The sequence below is a fragment of the Macaca nemestrina genome, chromosome 6, assembly GCF_043159975.1.
Source record: "Macaca nemestrina isolate mMacNem1 chromosome 6, mMacNem.hap1, whole genome shotgun sequence".
In the NCBI taxonomy this organism is placed as follows: domain Eukaryota; kingdom Metazoa; phylum Chordata; class Mammalia; order Primates; family Cercopithecidae; genus Macaca; species Macaca nemestrina.
In genome coordinates, this window is record NC_092130.1 from 16,260,747 (window position 1) to 16,275,159 (window position 14,413).

Below are 14,413 nucleotides of genomic sequence, written 5' to 3' on the forward strand. Positions count from 1 at the left end.
GCAGGAGGATCACCTGAGCCTGGGAGGTCAAGACAGCACTTAGCCATGATCATGCTGCTGCACTCCAGCCTGGATGACAGAATGAAACTCTGTCTCCAAAAAATACAATAAAATAAAAATTATTACTGCTCTTTCCGTTAGTTTAAGGAATGTTTTCAGTCTATGGAATAGTAACGTGCTCATTCAGAAAGCAGCCTACAAATCCTTTATTTTCTTTTTATTTGAAGTGGTTTTTATAAGTTTGATCACCTCAAACTTATAAAAAAATTAACCAAATATTTATCCCAAATGAGCACCCTTTCTCAGACTTCAGAATCCTTTTTACTTTTGCTATGGAATGAATGTTTATGTACTCACTAAATTCATATGTTGAAACCCTAATCGCCACTGTGATGGCGCTTTGGGGAGGTAATTTGAACATAAGAATGGTGGTTCCATAACAGAATTAGTGACCTTCTCAGAACACATAGGAAAGAGCTTGACTGTGTGAGTGCTCTCTTCCTCCCTCTCTGTACTACGATGTGAGGAAACTTCAATAATTCTCATAATAATACTCTAAATATCATTGCCCTCATTGAAAAAAAAAATCTCAGAAGCATACAATGACCTAATCAATATTAAAGGACTATTGAGTTATGAAACTGGGGCTGGACTATATAAATCACTCCACAGTACAGTTCTTCCTTTAAAACACTGCCCATATGTGCTTTTTTTTTTCCCCAACATACTGCTACCATAGGTCTATGTCTGCTTCACCTCATTCTCTAATAATATTTAGTGTACATTGAGTATCTTCTTTGTACATGGCACTCTCCTGGCTATGAGAGATGTAAGACTAAATTTAATAGGATGTATGGCTTTAAGGAGCCTGGGGTCTAGTGATCACTGCACCAGACTTGATTGTTTATTTTGTCCCAGGTTCTTCTCCTTCCAAGCCGATATAGTTTAGATGTTTGTCTCTTCCAAATCTCATCTTGAAATGTAATTCTCAGTGTTGAAGCTGGGACCTGGTGAGAGGTGTTTTGGTCATAAGGGGGTTCCCTTATGAACGACTTGGTGATGGCCTCATGATAGTGAGTTCTTGTGAGATCTGGTCGTTTCAAAGTGTGTGGCATTTCCTCCCTCTCTCTCTTTTCTTGCTCCTGCTGCTGCCATGTGACACACCTGCCCTTGCTTCTGCCATGATTGTAAGCTTCCTGAGGCCTCACCAGAAGCAGATGCCAGCACCATGCTTCCTATAAAGTTTGCAGAACTGTGAGCCAATTAAACCTCTTTTGTTTATAAATTACCCAGCCTCAAGTATTTAGAACAAAAACTGACTGACACATAAGCCATCTGCTATGTCGTTGGCAGGCGAAGTCTCCCTCTCCATAAAACAGGTAGCCCACATTTTTTAAGTGCTCACTATGTCCTAGTTTCTAAGTACCTTCAGTACATTAACTGATTTAATCTTCTCCACAACCCTAGAATATAAGAATCATTTTTATTTTTATTGTAAGATGCAGACATTTAGACAAACACACACAAACACACACACACACACACACACACACACACACACACGCACGCATAAACACATAGCAAGAGGAGTATGTTTGTTTTAAACCCAGGAAGTCTGATTCTAGAGTGTGAACTCGACCACTCCTCTCAAATGCCTCTTAGAAACTGAAACACACAGAATATTATGTCTCTCCCTTGATTAATAATCAAAATGGCTCCCTGTTCTCACAATGTTAAGGGTCTGCCCACTTTTTTCAGCTGTTTTTTTATCCTGTCCCTTGTCTTCCTTGGCAATCTTCTTTTCCTGGTTTCCTGCCTGACCACTTGACTCCAGACAATTTTCTCCCTTTCCAAAACTCTCTCTCTCTTTTGATCATGCTTAAAGCCTGTCCTCCTTACCCACATTCCTACTCAGTCTTTTAAAAAATCCTGCCAATGTTTGAAATCACACCTTCAGGAAATTGTTCCTATCTGTATCTCCAAATCACAAGGACTCGCTTTTATATAGACAGATACTATTCCAGAAGATTGAACAATGTATGGTTCACTCTCATTTATTTCTGTTTTTCATATTTTCTTAACTTGTTTGTCCAAACAAAATCTTGGCTTGCATAAATATAAATCCCTTAAACTAGCATAATATTGGCTAAGAAACATTCATTTGCAATTTACTAACAGATTAACTTCAAAGTTGCCTGAATTATACTTTTAGGAAAAGCACAAATGCCTCTACAAATATTTACACTAAAAAATATAAAAAACACAAAGTTTTTACCTTAACAAAAAGAGATCGCATTTAAGAGAGAATTTTTGTGATTAGAAGAAGCAAAATCATTTAGCCAGATAATTTAGGCACTAATATTTTGTTGAGTACAAAAAAAAAGAGAGAAACTTTAAAGCCACCACATTTCCAATTGGTTGTCTACAATGATTAATAGGGAAAGGTAATTTAGCTTTCACTTCTGTGAAATTCATGTGTTTTTCACTGAAATTACTCAGTTGAACTCAATAGAGATTTATAACCTATTTCCCATACCTAGCAAAACATGGCAAATTTACAACCTAAAAACATTGACATATTTGACCTCTGACAGAGATATGTGAAAAGTCTCTCATTTCACGGATAGTCTTTCCTGCAGCCTATTTTTTTTAAAATGCTTTAAGATTTCTGCAGCATAGTGTTGAAATCTAAATTTTCCCTTTAGTGTCAAGGTTTAAATCTTAATTTATTTAAGTCTTTCCCAGAAGCATGACACATTCAGGTACTTGTATTGGTATGATCTTCTCCTAATTTCACCTTATTGCAATTCTAATGATTTCTCATTTTAAATTTAAAACATCCCATTAGTTTATGGTGCTGAGGGATAATTCTAGAAAACCAGCACAGACAGCAAACTTGCCACTCTCAAATGGAATGATTAAGAACCAAACAAAGGGCTTTTTCCAGTCGCTCAGTTGAAACCAATGAATAGTATTAAATGCATAAAGGAAAAACAAGGGCACAGAATCTCACTAACTTGAGGACTTGGTAGTGAAGAGCACACTCTTTCTTCTCGAAGTTACAGCTCTGATTCAGTTTGGGAGCTATCACCTTTATAGACTGGCAGGGTGTTTTTAGGAGAGTAAATTGTAGAAGGGTCTTCATTTCTCAGTGGCCAACTATTATCAAACACTTAACATGGGAGGCCCTGTTTCCAATGACCATGAACTAATTATGTATAAAAGGCCAGTGTTAAGGGTGTTTTTGGTAATAGACGATTGCCAAAAGTTTAATCCTCTCTGGAACTTTGAGATCTTCAAACAGAGATGCCATGATTTGGCTTTTTTGTTGTTAATGGGATTATATCAGAAAAGACAGAAAATTGAAATATTTCTATTTGACCATTAAACTAGATTCTAATTTTTTAGATTATCAATGTTTACAGATTTTTCTCTGTAAACATTTTCTCTGGTCAAACTCTGTTAGCCATTTTTACTTATATCTGATTTAATCATGTCAAAAAAGGCATGAAGTAAGTATTTTTTATATCTGTTTTACTTTTTCCTGAGGTAATAAGTGTTTATGACTTGACAAAGTCAGTCAAAAACAATGAAATACTAGCAAATGGAAGATTTGACATGACTCTGGGATCTGTTTTCAAAACCTATGTGTTTTTTATTACATTAGAGTTGTATGTTTTCCAAATAATCAAACGTGTTGAGGTCAGATTTTGGTAAGGTTTATCTGCAATTGAAAATTCTGAAGACAAATTGCAAACTTCTCCTTCAACTGTAAAACTCATCTCACTAGACTCTTCTTTAGCCAAAGCAATTTGTCTTGTTCAGGGATTAGGGACTTTTCTTAAACATGTCTTCCAGGTTGAACTTGAAAAGCAAAGTTTCAAGATGTGAAGTCTAACCACTTCTTGGCAGCTAAAATATTACATGGGTAGTTTTTTCATCTCTTTCAAAGAGGAAGTGTTCTTTTCAGTGAAAGCTGAGCTAGAAGATTTTGAGAAACTTTAAGTTGTATATCAGATATAAACAAAATGCTTTCTGTAACCCAAATGATCATAACCAAGATTTTCATTCTGGAAATATTTCCTGTCAGCACAAGCAATTTTTTCAAAGCATATTTTTGGTTGTTGTAACAGCAACTTGTAAAATATTCTTGATGCATCTATATAAAATGGTACATAAAACTTTCACCCTACAAACAGTTGATTGTGGAAGGAAAGGTAACTTCATGCCACTATAAACCGACATGATAAAAATGATCTTGTCCTCTATTTTACTGCCACTTCACCTCCACTACCCAGACCTAGACTACTCATGCAAAATCAAATAAAACATCCAAATGGGGCAGACATTGGTTCAACAGGGTTTCTGCATTGTGGTGATAAAACAACTGAGTCATTGAAATTCAGGGCTGAACTTCTTGAGGGGTCACAGCCAAAGAATACTCATGTGCACATTTCATCGAGTATTTATTGGACACTCATTATGTGCAAAACTTTACACTAGGGGTCAGCAAACTTTTTCTGTAAAATGCCAGACATTAGTTTGGATTGCAAAGGCATGTGATCTCTTTCACAGCTAGTCATCAGATTCTGTTGTAGCACAAAGGCTGCCATAAACAATAGATAATGCTTGGAATGACTGAGTCACAATGCAACTTTCCTTACACACATAGGAGCCAAATTTTGGCAGCAAGCTATAGTTTTGCTCACCTCTGCCATATACCTCTGAAGCACAGGAAGATTAATGAGTAACAAAAGCATAATCAATGACACAGTTCAGAGGGAGTGTTATTATTATAATACACTTGACCTAGGAGAAACATGAAATGATATAATAAAATCATAACAAATGCTAACAGAAGTTAATAGCAACCGTGCTGTTTCTTGAAGGATGATTAGGATTTTACCAATGGAGGTTTGAGGTAGAAGGGAATTCTACATAATAATGCTATCATCAGTAAAGGGACCAAAGAGGTAAAGTGGAGATACAGTCTGGAGAGAGCAAGAAGTCAAGTGTAACTAGAGCAACAGGACCTTAGGGACTCTGTTAAGAGAGATTAGAAAGGGCAGTGCAGGGCCTGTGGTCAGCCATTAAATAATATGTTGAAGGCCTTAGACTTGATGCTTTAGTTGCTGGAGCATTCTACATTCAGAAAGAATATATACCAAACTGCTGACAGCTAGCTCACCCCACATCTAAGGAGTGAAGTTATGGGGGAGGATGTGGGGTACAGATTTTTACGTTTTATTTTTTTCACTTCCATGTACTTGTTTTAATTAATTATTTTATCTTAGGTTAAGGGGTACATGAGAAGGTTTGTTAGATAGGTAAAATCATGTCATGGGGGTTTGTTGTACAGATTATTTCATCACCCGGGAATTAAGCCCAGTACCCAGTAGTTATCTTTTCTGCTCCTCTACCTCCTCCCACCCTCCACCTCAAGTAGATCCCAATGTCTATTGTTTCCTTCTTTGTGTTCATAAGTTCTCATCATTTAGCTCCAGCTTTTAAGTGAGAACATGTGGTATTTGATTTTCTGTTCCTGTGTTAGTTTGCTAAGTGTAATAGCCTCCAGCTCCATCTAGGTTCCTGCAAAAGACATTATCTCATTCATTTTTATGGCTGCATAGTATTCTGTGGTATATATGTACCACATTTTCTTTATCCAATCTGTCATTGATGGGCATTTAGGTTGATTCCATGTCTTTGCTATTCTGAATGGTGCTGCAATGAACATTCACGTGCATGTGTCTTTATGGTAGAATAATTTATATTTCTCTGGGTATATACCCAGTAATAGGATTGCTGGGTCAAATGGTAGTTCTGCTTTTAGCTTTTTGAGGCATCACCACACTGCTTTCCACAATGGTTGAACCAATTTACACTCCCACCAACAGTTTATGTGTTCCCTTTTCTCCACAACCTCACCAGCATCTGTTATGTTTTGACTTTTTAATAACACTTTTATATATGTTTAATCTGTCACAATACACATGCATTAGTTTTGAAACAAGGCAGAAAGTAATTTATCATTTTTTACCTCCATATCTCATATTTTTAAAAATTGTACTTGAAAATACACAAATTAGTTTCTTCATACACAGAATGTTGGTTTATTATTTGTATGTTGCACGATTTCTGCTGTTACCAAACACACAGGAATATGAGACATTTTGTACAAGTGGCGTTATTATTGGTAAGGAGGTAAAATGATAGTGCACATGACCCATGTGGCACTTACCCCACCAGACTATACCCTTCATGAGATCAGGGTTGTGTCCGTAACATGCCAGGTGCTTTGTTGGATGAATAGTTATGAGGTTTTTCCTCTAAGTATATTCGATATCCTTGCTGCAATCAAAGAGAGAGGCCACTAATATTTTCTAAGTAGCCCTGAAGTGGGTATCTGTTATTTTTGACAGTCAGCACCCATTCATCCCACAGGTAGAGAAGTTCCCCAGATTTTCTTTGAGCCGTCAGCTTTCTCCACGTCTGCAGTTGGTTGAGGCTGACACCCTCTCAGCTCTAGAGTGGAACAGTTATTAGTCAGGAATGAAATGTGACCCAATCAGAGATAAAGGTTAGTCAGAGTTTTTTAAACAAAATTGTGGTTAGAAATGACCACCAATAATTTTGAACTTGAAAGCATACGGGCTAGGGATGCTACCTCCATCCTGTCACCACTTATAACGTACCATGACATTAAGACATATGAGAACCTTGGGGACAAAGAGGCCAGAAGCCATGTCTTAGTGACACCCAGGATACCCCCATTCAAGCTACTTCAGAAAGTGTCCTTACTCCTAAATTCATTTAGTTATTATATGAGACCACCAATTACTACATGATAGTGATCATTTATTATTAATTTGCTAATAAATATTTTCTTTTCAGCAACCAATTCCAGTTGGTTTTATTAGATTTATAGTTTCCCCTTCGGTTCTTTATAGACTGTACTTTGTGAAAAAACATTTGGCCCACTTTAGTTGCACATTTTGCCCCCAAGTCAGTAACATTTTATGTCTTAGACTCTGAAATCGTGATATAACTGTTAGTTTCCTGTTTATCAAGCTCCAATTTACATCCTAAGACTCAGTTCAGCTCAAGCAGCATTCAGTGTTGTATTTATTTCAAAAAAACTGTAAAAAAAAAAAATAAAAATTATAAAACCTTTTCTATTTATTTGCCTAATTTGTTCTTCTGTTTAATAGTAGAAAAATTGAGCTAATCATAATCCTATTAAAAAATGAAGCAAAATAAACAAACAAGTATTTATGTGCACTTTTCTTTGCACTTGACAATTAGTACATCATCATAGCTTCAGACAGAAGTAGAAAATGGTATCTTGACTAAAATAACTTTTTTTTTCATTACAAAAGACCCGAGGGATTTTCATGTCTTTTCCTCCCACAATTGTATATTTTCTTCTGATCTATTCTTTCCTGTGGCTTTTCTAAGTCAATCCCTGCCATTTCAAACATACCACTCATTCCTACTTAAAATTGCTCATATTTTCAGGTGGTTAAAGATAGGTCAATGATGGTATTACCATCATTGCACTGACTTGAAAAATCATTCGATCTGAGGTACGGTGAGACCACATAATTTCTGTGAACACCCCATGAAAAATAAAATATTTTTTTAGCCAACTACTATTTCTTCCAGAAACTTGAAATTATATGTGTGTTGGTAGGAGCTAGACATTTATGAAACATGACTGAGTTTCCTCTTCTTCAGTTATTCCCATACCTCATTGAATATTTCTAGCATTTCTTACATAGGAATAAAAAGAAATAACAAAACCCTTGTAGGACTTCTGCGGCTTGCATATTGGAAGCACACAGTAAATATTACTTCCCTTCTTCTTTAAACACATATATTCAAGAATTGAAATAAGTTAATGATAATGTGGTGGCTATTTATGTTTCTCAAGTATTTGGGGAATATAGGAAACTAAATATATGCTTAGGATATCTGCATGTGAAAAATGATCATTGAGCAAGAATTAGAGATCCCTTTGACCAAAAATATTCTATAACGTGGCCTAGTCAAGTATATGCCATAATCTTTCTCAGTTATTCTTCTCGACAAAGGAAAATTTGATATAGGTAAATTTTCTTTAGTTGAAGAAACAAAGATTTCTTCAAAATCATAAATATAAGATAATCCATAGCATAATGAGATTAGTCAATTTTATAATCAATATTATATATTTTGAATGTCTACAAAATTAGTTTTATAATATTAAGAAGAGGATAGGTTGGGCACGGAGCCTCACATCTGTAATCCCAGCATTTTGGGCGGCCGAGGCGGGTGGATCACGAGGTCAGGAGATCGACACCATCCTGGCTAACACGGTAAAACCCCGTCTCTACTAAAAATACAAAAAATTAGCCAGGCGTGGTAGCGGACGCCTGTAATCCCAGCTACTTGGGAAGCTGAGGCAGGAGACTGGCGTGAACCCGGGAGGTGGAGCTTGCAGTGAGCCGTGAGCCGAGATTGCGCCACTGCACTCCAGCCTGGGCGACACAGCGAGACTCTGTCTAAAAAAAAAAAAAAAAAAAAAAAAAAAAAAAAAAAAAAAGAGGGTAATAGAATTTCATAGGCATGAACTTCTTTTCTCTGTTGCCTACAATATTGAATTTATTCCAAGACTGACTCTCTGAGACTCTAACAAAGCATGAAGACCTAACCGTGCCCCCTTATAATGCTTAAATGCTTGGAAATACACTGAAACATTTTTAAGGTATTTTTTTTAATGTCAAATTTTATTGGGGCAAAAAGCAAAGCACTTATTTTCAGAAGATCATTAGTTGCCTAAATGAAAATGTAAAACTATATCTTCCCAAAATAGTCTGTGTTGAAGGGACAGTTTTTTCCCAGTGCAACTTTGTAGCCTGGCACTAAATTTTGTGCACAGTGAGCATGGCTTCTGTGCAATTTATGGCATGTGCATTACAGCAGATCTCAAATAAATTATGAACTGTATGTGTTACTGAGGCACTGTCAAACTATGATTGATTTGGACAGTTTGTAGTTAATTAAGTTCATTTCCAATTCTGTCTTTTCATCCAATTTCAAAGCATTCTATATTGAAAGCCTATTTTCAATTAGTAAGAAGGATGAAACAAAAAAATTAATTAGAAAAGTGACGATCTCCATTTAAGTCTTCATCGTGAGCAATTATGTATCTTAAAAGTTAAGAAATTGAAGAGTTGTACTTGTCTAATATATTATGTCTTTGATATGTATCTTATGTATATTAAAACTTGAGGTAGGCATTACAGTGAAAAAAAAGTAATGATTGAAGTTATCTGTAGTTACTGTAAGTTTAAAAAGGCCATTTCACTTAGTATTTAATTATTGAGGATTAGACTTGATAATATTTTCTGAAGGATATAAGTATAGCACATATATTAGAAAATCTTGTGATAAGGCACATTTATTTAGTGAATCTCACAGGTTTGAGGCACACAGATAATTTTTAAAGCCCACTAGGTGATTCTGATATAATAAACCACCACTCTCCAACTAATCCCATCCCATCTTTATCCAAGGTCCTATGAGCCTGCCTACCACAACTAATATAAGGCAAATTTGCATAGCAAATACATATTGCAGAGGTATATAGATGTACCATAAATAAGCTTTGCCACTTATTAGGTAAGGTTTTTTGCAGGGATTTTTTAACCTCTCTCTTCCTCAGTTAAGCTGTTTCTAAAATGAGGATAATACTACAAAATCTACAGGGAGGAGTCAAGGATTAAGGAGAGACTGCTGAATATGTAGCTCAGAACTTGGCATAGAGATTGGTTATCATCCTCATCGTAATGGTGATGATACTGAGAGATACAAATCAGTAACCCAGGTTCTAAAACACTTACACCTATATTGTTATAACAGGATATTATTGTGATGGGCTCCGGGAAGTGAAAAGGAGATTTGAGATTGTTGGGTTTAGCTTTAAACACATTGAGTTTGACATGCCAATGGGGTTTCAAGTTGGACATATCAAGAAGTCGGATAAGATGAGACAGGGTTATGTGAAAATATTTGAAGTTTATCAATGTTAATGGGAGATTTGCAGTTTTAGACGCTTCTTGGTGGATTCTTCTTCTTAAGTTAGAAGATGAAATTCCATATAGTCCGAGTAGAGGCAGAGAAGGAAGCTCAGGACAAGACCTGAGGAATGGACTTGCAGGTGAAAGAAAGTGAAAGAGAATGCAAAACCAGCTGTAAAGCACAGGAAGTGGCAAGGCAGCAGAAAACTAAGAAGAGGGAAGAACTCAAGATACTAAAATATTATAAAAAGGCTAATATAATGAAAACAGTGTGCTGATGGCATAGAGATAGTGAAATAAAGGTCAGACAGAACAAGAGTTACATACATTAAGTATATAATGTAGATGGCGTCTCAAACCACTGGGATAATATGATTTAGTAAATAAATAGTAAGCGAATGCTTGAGTGATCTTTAAAGGAAAAGAGACTTTTTTTATTATATACTATACACATCTACTCTAAGGGCAGATAGTGTATCCTCACCAAGAAGAATAAAGACCCATTTATAAAAAATGTACTAGCTGAATATTGGGGGGAATTATGAAAACTTCGCAATACACAAAAGAAAAAAAATGGCAGATTTGAATAACAATGTACTAATTCTCTATTATGAAATTACACTAAACAAAGTTAACACATAAATAATTTAAAAAGGAAGAAGGGTTTTGACATATGAAAGCCAAATATTAATACTTAAAAAATACAAAGAGCTTCTACACATCAACTTCTTAAAAGTTCATTTATCCCAAGAGAAAAATGGACAAAGTATGTAAACAATAAATTTCCAGATAAAAACTACAAATAAATAGCAGACACATGAAAATATAATATTAATCTTTAAAAACATAATATAGCTTTTGATGCCTATTACACAGCTTCAAAAAATAAAATATATTGAAATATTCAGTGTGTGTGTTATATGAAAATACATATTCTCATATTTAGTTGGTGGGTGATAAACTGGTACAGCAGTTCTGAAAGTCTAATATACCATTTATCTATATTATAAATGCATGTAGCCTAGAGCCCAGAAAATCCAGCAACACTAAAACCATTAATCCTATCTCTCATGTAGAATTATAAATATAAAAAATTGAATATAAACAATTTAGATATGTTCACAGGAAAGCTTATTATCACAATAACAACAATAAAAAGACAAAATGAAATTTAAAAATTCTAAATATTCATTGATAGGGTAATTATAGATCCAAAAATAAAGTATTTCAGAAATTTTAAAAAAGCAAAGTAAATCTACTGACTTGAAAATATATCAATAGCAGTATTGGTCAAAAAATAACTTGGGTATATTTATGTATGTAAATATATGCTGAAGCAAAATATTGCTTACAAATGATATTTATAATTGTTAGCCATGAAAAGTTGATTAGAGGAAAGAAGGAAAATTTTTACCTTAAGGCTTCAAAAAATTAGTTGGGCAATCGTTTTGCTGGTATGTGTATGCTCTTCAGTTTTCCTAAATTTTCTCAAAGGAGTATCAGTTACATTTACAATATTTTAAAACAGAAGTTGCCTTGCATCTTGATAGAGTTAAAATTATGTAGTCAGTAAAAACATATTACTTAAAGACAGACTCCCAGAAGCATATCACAGCTAACCTACTTACTTCTCTTGCAACTTCATTAAGTTCTTTCACCTTTTTGTGACTCAATTTCCTCAAATGCAAAATGAGCCTAAAAATACCTCCTGTGCAGCACTGTTTTTATGCAACATCAAATGAGGCATCAATCTGATATTGAAGGTAAAATATATGCTTCGTGACTGGCATATAAAGAGACTTCAATAAATATGCTAGTGTGATTTTTATTGTTTTTCTTGGTGATAGTAACAGTGGAGAAGAAAATAGCTAGCTTTGATATTTCAGGAGAGATTAGTTGAAATGTGGGAACAGATAGAATGTGAAATTTATGTCCTTTGAACTACCACCCAGTTTTTTGAAGAAGGAAGCTATATCAAGGTGATTTTTGTCCAGCCTGGGTGACAGAGAGAGAGAGAACCTGTCTCAAAAAAAGATTATTTTTCTTTACTACCACTTAAATCACCACACCAGCCTCATCTTCCCCTTCCTTGTGGTTGCTCTGGGTGACCATTCAGTCTACAGATGTATTCTTCTGTGCCCCATCTTTGAGCCTCTATGCCAACTCTTTCCATCAATGAGAATGTCCGTACACCTGTTGACAGCCAACCCATCTTGTAAAGAAAAGCTCATTCTCGCACTACTGCTTTCATTCTTCATTTCCCATGCTTTATGGACATTGCTAGCACATCCACTTGGTCACCTTGTATCATCATTTTGCCAATGTAGATCACCTACAAGATAACTTCTTGATGAGTGTGGGAGACTTGAGAGGCGAGGGATGGTGAGATGTATTAAAGTTGATGCCCAGATAGAATTTAATAAAACACAACTTAGATAACTTTCAGTGACTATTAAGTGAATTTAATATAATATGAAGATGGAGGAGCTAAGGAAACGGCAAATATTGAACTTAATTTTTTGCTTAGGTAGTTATGATGCTGTAAAAAAAAATAGGATCGTGGGGATTTTCTTAAAAATTAATAGAGAAAGAGATTTCTATTTCAATTCCTACTCCCAAATTAAAATAAAAATGACAGCAACAAAAGTAGTGAAGGAAACCCCATTTTCAGTGGAACTAAGGAAGAATCATAACCCTAAACCACAACCACAAAATATGAAGATTAGAGTAAAATTTGAACTAAATCAAGGGAGACTGTGGTAAAAGAAATAAAAACTTTTTTTTTCACAGTAGAGGATGCCATTTTAGGTGACACAGCCTTAAAGGACCAAATAATCTTTCTTGAAAAGGAGAGTTCTGAGTGAGTAGATAAGCCAGAGGCATATGCCTGAATTTTATTCCCCATACCACTGTTTGCATATAAGTTTGATGGGAGCTCCACACAGATCTGTCTGTATAGGTGTACAGGAAATGGTTCAGTGAAATGGAAAGATAAAGGAAAGAAGTAAATGTTTTACGTACTGATTACAGCAAGCTGCCTAAAAATAAATAAACGCTAAATTGCAATACATGAAGTCTACATATAATTGATTGTTTTAAAGAGAAATGTAGATTTATCTGGATTTATCTCAGAAAATATTAAGAAAAGAATTGAAAATGCAGTCAAAAAGCTGCCTTTCAAACCATTACAAGGCAGTGACTATTTACAGGGGAAATGTAATAAACCTTTAAGAACCAGATAATTTCTATTGCTATGTTATTTAAGCTGCTCCACACCATTAATTTTTAAAATACTAGTTTAAAAGAAAGGCTTTTCCAGATCTTTTTACAAAGCATGGACAACTGTGATTCTGAACTACAATAAAGATAACTCTCCCAAAAAATATGTAAAAGAAAATACGAAGCTCACTTTTTTATTTATTATGTAATTTTAAATGACACATAATAACTGTACATATTTATAGGATGCAGAGCATATTTTGATACACATATACAATGTGTAATGATCAAATCCATGTAATTTGTATATCTATACATCAAATATTTTCATTGTGTTGGAAACATTCAAAATCCTCTCTTGAAGCTATCTGAAAATATATAATACATTTTTATTAACTATAATCACTTTACAGTGCTACAGAACATTAGAACTTATTCCATCTATCTAACTGTAACTTTGTACCCACTGACTGACCTCCCTCCCTATCCCCTGCCCATCCTTTCCAGCCTCTTGTAATCACTATCCTATCTACTTCTCTAAGATGAACTTTATTAGCTTCTACATAGGAGCAAATCTCACTTATTATCAAGACAAAAACTCTGAGTGAAATAATAGTCAAGTTAATCTAGAAGCTTTTGAAAATAATTATAAATAGGACTCAACTTTGAGCTGCTAAGATGGTTCAATATTGAAAAATGTTTATATTAAGAGTATGGGGTATATGCTTGTCTCTAGCAAAATTTAAAATAGTCTCTTATAAAATTTAACATTCATTCTAATAAAACTTACAGTAAAATGGGAATCAGTAAAATAAACACACAGTCACAAAACAGACAGACACTCATTTAGAAACATTCTCAGTAAAGACATTAACAAGCCAAGAATGCCCACATCAAAATAGATGATATTTTTAGGAATTGTTATGAATATTAATTGGCTAGATATAAAATGTCATAAAGGAAAATAAAAAAGAGTTATTCTTATCTTCACAAAATTCGATCATATTTCAAAAATCACAAAAGATTCAATGGCATATTATAATAAATGTAGCAATGTTTAATAAGAAATTCAGAGTGTTCTGTCTGTCTTTGCCCATGAACAGTATCATGTTACTTACTTTCTAGGAAAAAGG